Below are 8501 nucleotides of genomic sequence, written 5' to 3' on the forward strand. Positions count from 1 at the left end.
TAGCACCCGGGAACTTGGAAACACCTAATGTGCTTGGAGACATCAAAAAGGTGAAATATGACAATAATGGTTCGACCAAAAGACCAAAGACCCTAAAGCGGCCTTTTCACGGGGCGACTTGACGCAAGAGTTAACCGGAGTTTAACATCGTGGGAACCTCGTGCGATAACAGTACGGCATTCGTGGACCACCGTGGACCACCGTAGCGCTAACGGCAGGTCATCGTGTAACTTGGTCACTCGGGAGAAAATTCAAGAAAGTTTGAATTTCTCCAAGATTGACTTGTACACTTGTGGTTGAGTATTGCAACATTATATGAACGTAGTGGCCAGTGCGATATCCGTAATAACTCTTGCGGGTACCGTGGGAACTCCTGCGAACGGTGAACCCGGAAGCTGGACAGAGGGGACAGAAGGTGAGTTAAAATTATCTTCTGTGGGATTGAATTAAAAAAATAAATAAAAATAAAGATTTGCATCCGCATATGGACATCAACTTATTCATGAGTTATGTTAATGAGATTCAAGAAAATAACTATAATCTTTAAAAGGGACTTTAAAAGGGACTTTACTGAAAGGTTACGCATTTTTATGGTCTGTGAGAAATTTTTCACATGTACTTCTTTGAGAGATACAGGTCGGAGTCCTCGGGTCCAGGGGTCCGGAACGCTACCAATCAATGTTGTACAGAGACCCGTGTAATGAGTGAACTGCACATGCTGGTTTAAACCGAAGACAGACACAAAAAGCTGGAGTAACTCAGCGAGTCAAGCAGCATCTCTGGAGAAAAAAAGCTGATGTTTCGGGACGAGACACATCTTCAGACTCAATTCCGATTAGGCTGTCTGAAGAAGGGCTCCGATTCGAATCGTCACCTATTCTTTTTCTCCAGAGATGCTGCCTGACCCGCTGACTTACTCCAGTTTTTTATGTTTTTCTTCCCAGATCTGACTTACCTGCTGAGTTACACCAACATTTTGTGTCCTTCTGTGCGTATTAACCAGCATTAACCAGCGTCTGCAGTTCCTTTAGACATTACCTAACTTTAGATTTTAGAGATATAGCGCGTGGGAACTCCTGCGAACAGTAAACCCGGAAGCTGGACAGAGGGGACAGAAGGTGAGTAAAAAACGTGGTCTCAATATCGACAAGGGAACATGTGTCCTTCGAGGACGTCCCACCTAATTGTCATTGTTGGATAATCTTTTTAACAGGAACACTTGCAGAGATGGCTCCCAGAAAATCTCAAAGAAAGGGGGTAAAGCGTGTCAGAGATGTTTTTGCCATGTTGCGCTATTCAGTTTCTATATTGTTTCAGTTTCTATATCTATATTGTTGCTCTATTCAGTTTCCCAGGGGGTCGGGACGGGACTGGAGTTGGGAGGGAAAGGTGGGGGAGTCGAGGGAGAGGAGGGGGAGACAGATGGGGGTGTCTTCATTTACTGGCGGCGGGTGTCTGTCACTGAAACAGGCAGGTGAGATTTCACATCCACCTTGTGTGTGCCTCTCTCTCTCTCTCCCTCCCTCTTACACAGGCTGAGAGACTCTGCCTCTGTGAGTGTACGTCTCTTTCTCCCCCTCTCCCACACACAGTAAGACCGAGGTACTGTGCTCAGTCCATCTGTGTCTCCCACATACACAGTAAAATATGTCTCCAAATGAGCCAATTCAACCAAGGGAGGATATATATAGTGTGTGAAAAAAAAGAGTTACATCATTTGTGTCACGTGTAGTTCACGATGTTCATTCAAGATTTAACGCGAAAGCTCGGGAAACAGACAAGTCACTCGCACAAATAACAGAAATGCCGATTACCGTGGGAACTCTTTATCTACCCCCGTTATATCGTGCGAGACTCGTGCTGGACCACGACCTCTTCACTCTGGTGACATCTTGCGTCAACTCTCCCCGTGAAAAAGCCCCATTAGACATAAGAACAGAATTTGGCCATTTGGCCTCTGGAGTCTACTCCGCCAACCAATCATGGCTGACATATTTTTCCCTCTCAATCCTATTCTCCTGTCTTCTTCCTGTAACCTTTGATACTTTTATTAATCAAGAACCTATCAATCTCTGCTTTAAAAAATGCTCAATAACTTGGCCTCCATTGGTGTCTGTGGCAATAAATTCCACAGATTGACCTCCTTCTGGCTAAAGAAATTCGTCCTCAGGTTCACAAGAGGCAAGACCCACAAAAGATCACAAAAAAATATTTGGGAAAATTAAGAATTTGGAAAGCTGTTTATTTGCTCCTTGCAGTTTCTCTTGGAACAAACTCCAAAGAAATAATCATTTACCGTAGAGAAATGCATCAACTTCAGCAGTCCAATAGAACAATCAATCATTCTTATCTATTGGTTTAATAAGTCATGACAACTTGCAAAGCCAATGAAATAAATTGTATTTTCTGGTGAAGTGAGCTGTTACCTAACAGTAATAATGAATTCCTCCCAGCTGCTCCTCTTAGCATTCCTTCAGCAGATTGACTGTGGCTGTATCTCCCCCAGTTCCTCGTTACTAGTTCAAATTAACATGAAAAAATATATTAAAAGGAAGTATACTCTGTACACTCAGTATAAAATCTGTGGTAAGCATAGAAGCTATAAACATTGGGGGCCAGGAACATTTAATAGAAGTGTTTTGACTCCAAGGAGATGAAACAAAAGTGAGATGATTTTGGGAATGATTATTTACACAGCTTCAGTGACAAAACATTATTGATAGAATCCTAGATTTTCTAGAGGTTTTTGTGGTTAACATTTTGATGCCATTTTGTGTGTGCATTGTTCATGCATTGATGATTTGTATATGGTCATTAATATTGCAATAGTCTGCCTTGCTGCATACATTAACAATTGTGGAGAAATGAGAAAATAAGGACATTCTTATCCAATTGAGTTTCAAAGTGGCTGAATGCTGGAAATGTACAGATCTAATAATGGATTGGATAGTGTCTGGAATTATTGAATATGGTGCATCCATGAAGATTGTAATCAACCAGGTTGGGAGTGGGATGTCGATCCTTGGATTAAAGTGGCAGGTAACCGGAACCTCGGGGTTAATCTCGTGGCCAGAAGGTGCTCTGCAAGCCTATCTTTTGTTTGATTTCCCAATACACAATAACATCAAAAATATAGTGAAGCACGGGAATTTGCTGCTTCATCTGGTGGCGGGCTTGCAACTCTGAACAGTGTGAAAGATGGAGAAAAGGGGCAGGTTTTGAAAGATAATGTGAAAACAGACACAAAGTTCTGGAGTAACTCATGGCAGGCAGCATCTCTGCAGAAAATGGTTAGGTGACATTCTGAAGTGGGACTCTTCAGACCAATTGTGGGGGGTGGGGAAGAAAAGCTTCAGGAGAGGGGGGACCAGAAAAAGCCTGGCAAGTGAAAAGTAGATACAGGTGGGGTGGGTGGGGGGGTTGGGGTGGGTGGGGTTGATAGGCAGATGTTTGAAAGGGGATGAAAGACAGAATGTGTGAGGCGAACGGATTGGAGAGTTACAAATTGTGAAGCTAGAGGAAGGATTGTGGGTGGAGGGGGAGGGAGAAATAGGAGCCAGTCTAGGTGGGGCACAGGGGACAGATGGGTGAAAAAAAGAGAGGTCATCATGATCACCAGGTCATCATCTCCCAGACGGTTGCTGATGCCATCACCTCTGGTGATCTTCCCACCACAGCCTTTAACCTTGTCGTTCACCATCCTTCCACTGACCACTTCTTTCTCCTCCCCAAAATTCACAAATAGGACTGCCACGCAAACCATGTTTCTGCCTTTTCCTTCCCTACGGAATTCATCTCCAAATACCTTGACTCCATCCTATCCCCTTTTGTCCTGTCCCTTTCCCATCTATATCAAGTCATCTCACATGCTATTCACATCTTCAATAACATTCAATTTCTATGCCCCATTGCATCATCTTCACCACAGACGCCCAGTCCCTTACACCTCAGTTCCACACCAGGAAGGTCTCAAGGACATCCAGTTCTTCCTTCAACAGAGACACCAATCAATTTCCCTCTACTAACACTCTCCTCCGCCCTAGTGGAACTTGTCCTCAAACTCAAAACTTTTCTTTCGACACCTCTCACTTTCTCCAGTTAAAGGTGTACCAGCATGAGCACCAGCTATGCCTGGTTTTTTGTCAGTTATGTCGAACAGTCATGAATCCAAATGTATACTGGTATCATCGCCACCTCGTTCTCCATTACATTGACGATTGCATCAGGCTGCTTCCTGCACTGTGCAGAACTCGGTGATTTCATTAACATTACCACTAACTTCCAGCCTGTCCTCGCCTCCAGCTCTTCACCTCTCCCTCCTCCTCCCCACCGCCCACTACTTTCAGGTCTGGACCCGGAACCCATCCTTTTTCTCCAGAGATGCTGCATGACCCGCTGAGTTACTCCAGCACTTTGTGTCTATCTAAGTGAAATGGAAAATTGAGTTTTTCTCATTCTCATGCTGGCATTTAGCAAATTATATATATTTGAGAGGATAAAAGACAAGGGGCAGATATCCAAATTCATAAAGTGTCTATTTTTGGGATGAAAATTCCTGAAGGGGAAAAGATTTAATAGGAATCCGAGGGATATCTTTTTCACTCAAAGGGTGGTGGTTGTGTGGAATAAGTTGCCACAGGAGGTAGTTGTGGCAGGGACTATCCCATCATTTAAGAAACAGTTAGACAGGTACATGGATAGGACAGGTTTGGAGGGATACGGACCCAGCACAGGCAAGTGGGACTAGTGTAGCTGGGGCAGTGTTGGCAGTGCGGGCGAGTTGGGCCGAAGGGCCTGGTTCCACACTGTATCATTCAATGACTCAATGACCAGGTGTCAGTATGAAAGTAGAAGAAGATCTCAGCATCATGTTAGCTTTGCTACATCATCGTGCAGTGGTAGAGTTGCTGCTTACAGCGACAGAGACCCGGGTTCCATCCTGACCACGGCTTCTCCCCATGACCTGTGGGGGGTTTTCTCTGGGAGTTCCGGGTTCCTCCCACCCTCCAAAGATGTACAAGTTTGTAAATTAATTGGCTTCTGTAAATTGTAAACTGTCCCTAGTCTGTGTAGGATAGTGTTAAGCGGCCTTTTCATGGGGCGAGTTGACGCAAGATGTCACCAGAGTGAAGAGGTCGTGGTCCAGCACGAGTCTCGCACGATATAACGGCAGTAGATAAAGAGTTCCCACGGTACTCGGCATTTCTGCTATTTGTGCGAGTGACTTGTCCGTTTCCCGACCTTTCCCGTTAAATCTTGAATGAACATCGTGAACTACACGTGACACAAATGATGTAACTTTTTTTTTCACACACTATATATATCCTCCCTTGGTTGAATTGGCTCATTTGGAGACATATTTTACTGTGTATGTGGGAGACACAGATGGACTGAGCACAGTACCTCGGTCTTACTGTGTGTGGGAGAGGGGAGAAAGAGACGTACACTCACAGAGGCAGAGTCTCTCAGCCTGTGTAAGAGGGAGGGAGAGAGAGAGAGAGGCACACACAAGGTGGATGTGAAATCTCACCTGCCTGTTTCAGTGACAGACACCCGCCGTCAGTAAATGAAGACACCCCCATCTGTCTCCCCCTCCTCCCTCGAATCCAACTTTCTCTCCCAACTCCAGTCCGTCCCGACCCCCTGGGAAACTGAATAGAGCAACAGTCAACTGCTGCCTGTGCGCTGATATGACAATAAAGGCTACTTTACTTTACTGAGTTAAAGAGTTCCCACGGTAGACTGTAAAACTGGGACCCTGGTTCTGGACTCCCCAAACAACCGGAACCCTTCTTCAGACAGCCTAATCGGAATTGAGTCTGAAGATGTGTCTCGTCCCGAAACATCAGTTTTTTTCTCCAGAGATGCTGCTTGACTCGCTGAGTTACTCCAGCTTTTTGTGTCTGTCTCTAATAAATAGGGTCACCTATCTATGTCCTCTAGTGGTGCTGCTTAACCCATTGAGTTACTCTAGTACTTAAAGGGCTTTCTCACGGTGCGACCTGACGCAAGACTTAACAAGAGTTTAACATCGTGGGAACCTCCTGCGATAACAGTACGGCATTCGTGGACCACCGAGGACCTCCGTGGCGCTAACGGCAGGTAGTCGTGTAACTTTGTAAGGTCGGGAGAAAATTCAAACATTTTTGAATTTCTCCAAGAGTGACTTGAGCACTTTTTGGTGAGCGTTGCAACATTGTATGAACGCAGATGCCAGTGCGATATCCGTGCGATATCCGTAATGACTCTTGCGGGTACCGTGGGAACTCCTGCGAACGGTAAACCTGGAAGCTTGACAGAGGGGACATAAGGTGAGTAAAAAAGGTGGTCTCAAAATCGCCAATGGACCATGTGTCCATCGAGGACGTCCCACCTAATTGTCATTGTTTGAGAATCTTTTTCACAGTAAGACTTGCAGAGATGCCTCTCAGAAAAGCGCAAAGAAAGGGGTCAAAGAAAGTCAGAAAGTTTTTAGCCATGCAGGTAAATGAGGAGGAGACTCAGCAAGAGAGACAGGTGGAGAGGCAAGAGGAGATGCCAGAGATACCACTGCCTGTGGGCTCCTTGGAGCAGGGAGAGGGTGATCAAGGTGGATTTGAGATTGCCTCCCCAGTAGCTGTTGCCTCCCCAATAGCCTCAGCAGACGATAACATAAAGGGAAAATGGCAGAAGGTAAGGCCATATAACTTCAACAGGGAACAAGAGGGGGAACTGGTGGAGTGGTACCAATGCAATGAGATTCTCTATGACAAATTGTATTGTATTGTATTGTATTCAAATGTATTGTCATTGTCTCAATTAGAGACAACGAAATGAATTTCCCTTTACAGTCAGTATCATAAAAATAAATAAATAAATAATAAATAATAAAACATATTAAAAATAAAATAGAATTTAAAAAAAAGCACAAACACAGAAAGTTGGTGAGGAAGGCACCATAGTCCAGCCAGCCTCCCCTCCGATCTTCCCAGATGTTCACCCATGGTCTGGGCCTTCCGAGCACCCGCAGTCGCCACCCCGGGCGGCCCGATGTTCAGGCCATCTCGCCGGGCTGATGGAACGCCGACGCCGATCCCCGACGGTGAACATCCTCCTCCTCAGCGGCCCGGACCTCCTGATCAGCCGCCTCCCGCAGCCGGAGTCCGCAGCTCCCGAGTCCGCAGCTCCCGAGTCCGCAGCTCCCGAGTCCGCAGCGGCCGAGCCCGCAGCGGCCGAGCCGGGCAGTGTCGCAGGACCCCGCGTTGTTGATCAGCGCCGCCCGCGTTGGGAGCTCCGCAAACCGCAGCTCCATGATGTCGGTGCCACAGGCCCAGCACTCCGGGCTCCAGACGGCGATCCCTGGTAAGGCATCGCCAGCCCCGCGATGTATCAGCGCTGTCCCGCCGCTGCTAAAGCTCTGGTCGGTCCAGGCAGGAAAGGCCGCGCCTATCCAGTAGGTAGGCCGCTGGGGGGGCGAGGACGCGACTCGAATAATAGTCGCGTCCTCTCCAGGAAGTGACTGAAGGACGGTATCCCCCTTACCGTGCCCTCTTCCCCCACATTAAAACATTAAAAAAAACATAAAAAACACACTTCAACATAACAAAAAAAAACAAAAAAACAAAAGGCTGAAGGTGGAGGCTGCTGGCACCAGCGCCACCGGAAGTACAAATCCAGAGAGGATTATAGAAATAGGGAGAGAAAGCGCAACCTGCTGGAGACGAAGGCTGCGGAGTATCCCGGGTGCTCATGTGAGTATCTATAACAATATATTAGTTTATGTACAGGAGAACAATTTAATGTTATCCATGATTTAAAAACATACAATGCTACAAATGTAAAAGTGCTGTTTTTGCAGTTACCTTTAATTTATCTTATAAGTCTGTCTGTTCCCTGCAGCTGCAATGTAAAAGTAGTGGCAGACAGCTTTTACACCCTCTTTGTTTGAAGTAGGAATCATGTCTCTAAGAGCCATAAAATAAATTATGCATGAGGGCAGGCAATTTTCACTTGTAATGCTTGTCTTCAAAAAGGCCATCTGTATTTACCAACTTGTGCTCTGTTATCCAAGAAGAACAATAAATAGCACATTAAATGCGGAGGGCATGCTCTTAAACAGGCCTCTCTTTACTGACCAAAACTTTAATTTAACGGAATAGATCCAATGCTTGAAGTTCTATTTAATTCCAGCACTATACTTTAATGCAGATGACCAACTTTTGCAATGGTTCGCTAACCAGAGGACCATTTACGGAAAAATCACCGCACTTGGGACCAGATCAGGGTCAGCTGGAAACAGACAGACAGAGAGGAATAGGTGGATAGAGGAGAGGTGGCGTTTCCTATCAGGGCATATTGTGCGTGCAGTGACCAGGACTAGCGCACCCAAGGTAAATAAAATTGGATGATCGCCTCACAGGTTTCTCAGACAATACCACAGATGCTGTTGGTGGCGACAAGAAAGTTGTAAGATAGACTTTTATAAGAATCGCCTGAGGCCAAGTAGCGGAGGGTGATTGCTA

The sequence above is a fragment of the Amblyraja radiata genome, chromosome 3 (assembly GCF_010909765.2).
Source record: "Amblyraja radiata isolate CabotCenter1 chromosome 3, sAmbRad1.1.pri, whole genome shotgun sequence".
Classification (NCBI taxonomy): domain Eukaryota; kingdom Metazoa; phylum Chordata; class Chondrichthyes; order Rajiformes; family Rajidae; genus Amblyraja; species Amblyraja radiata.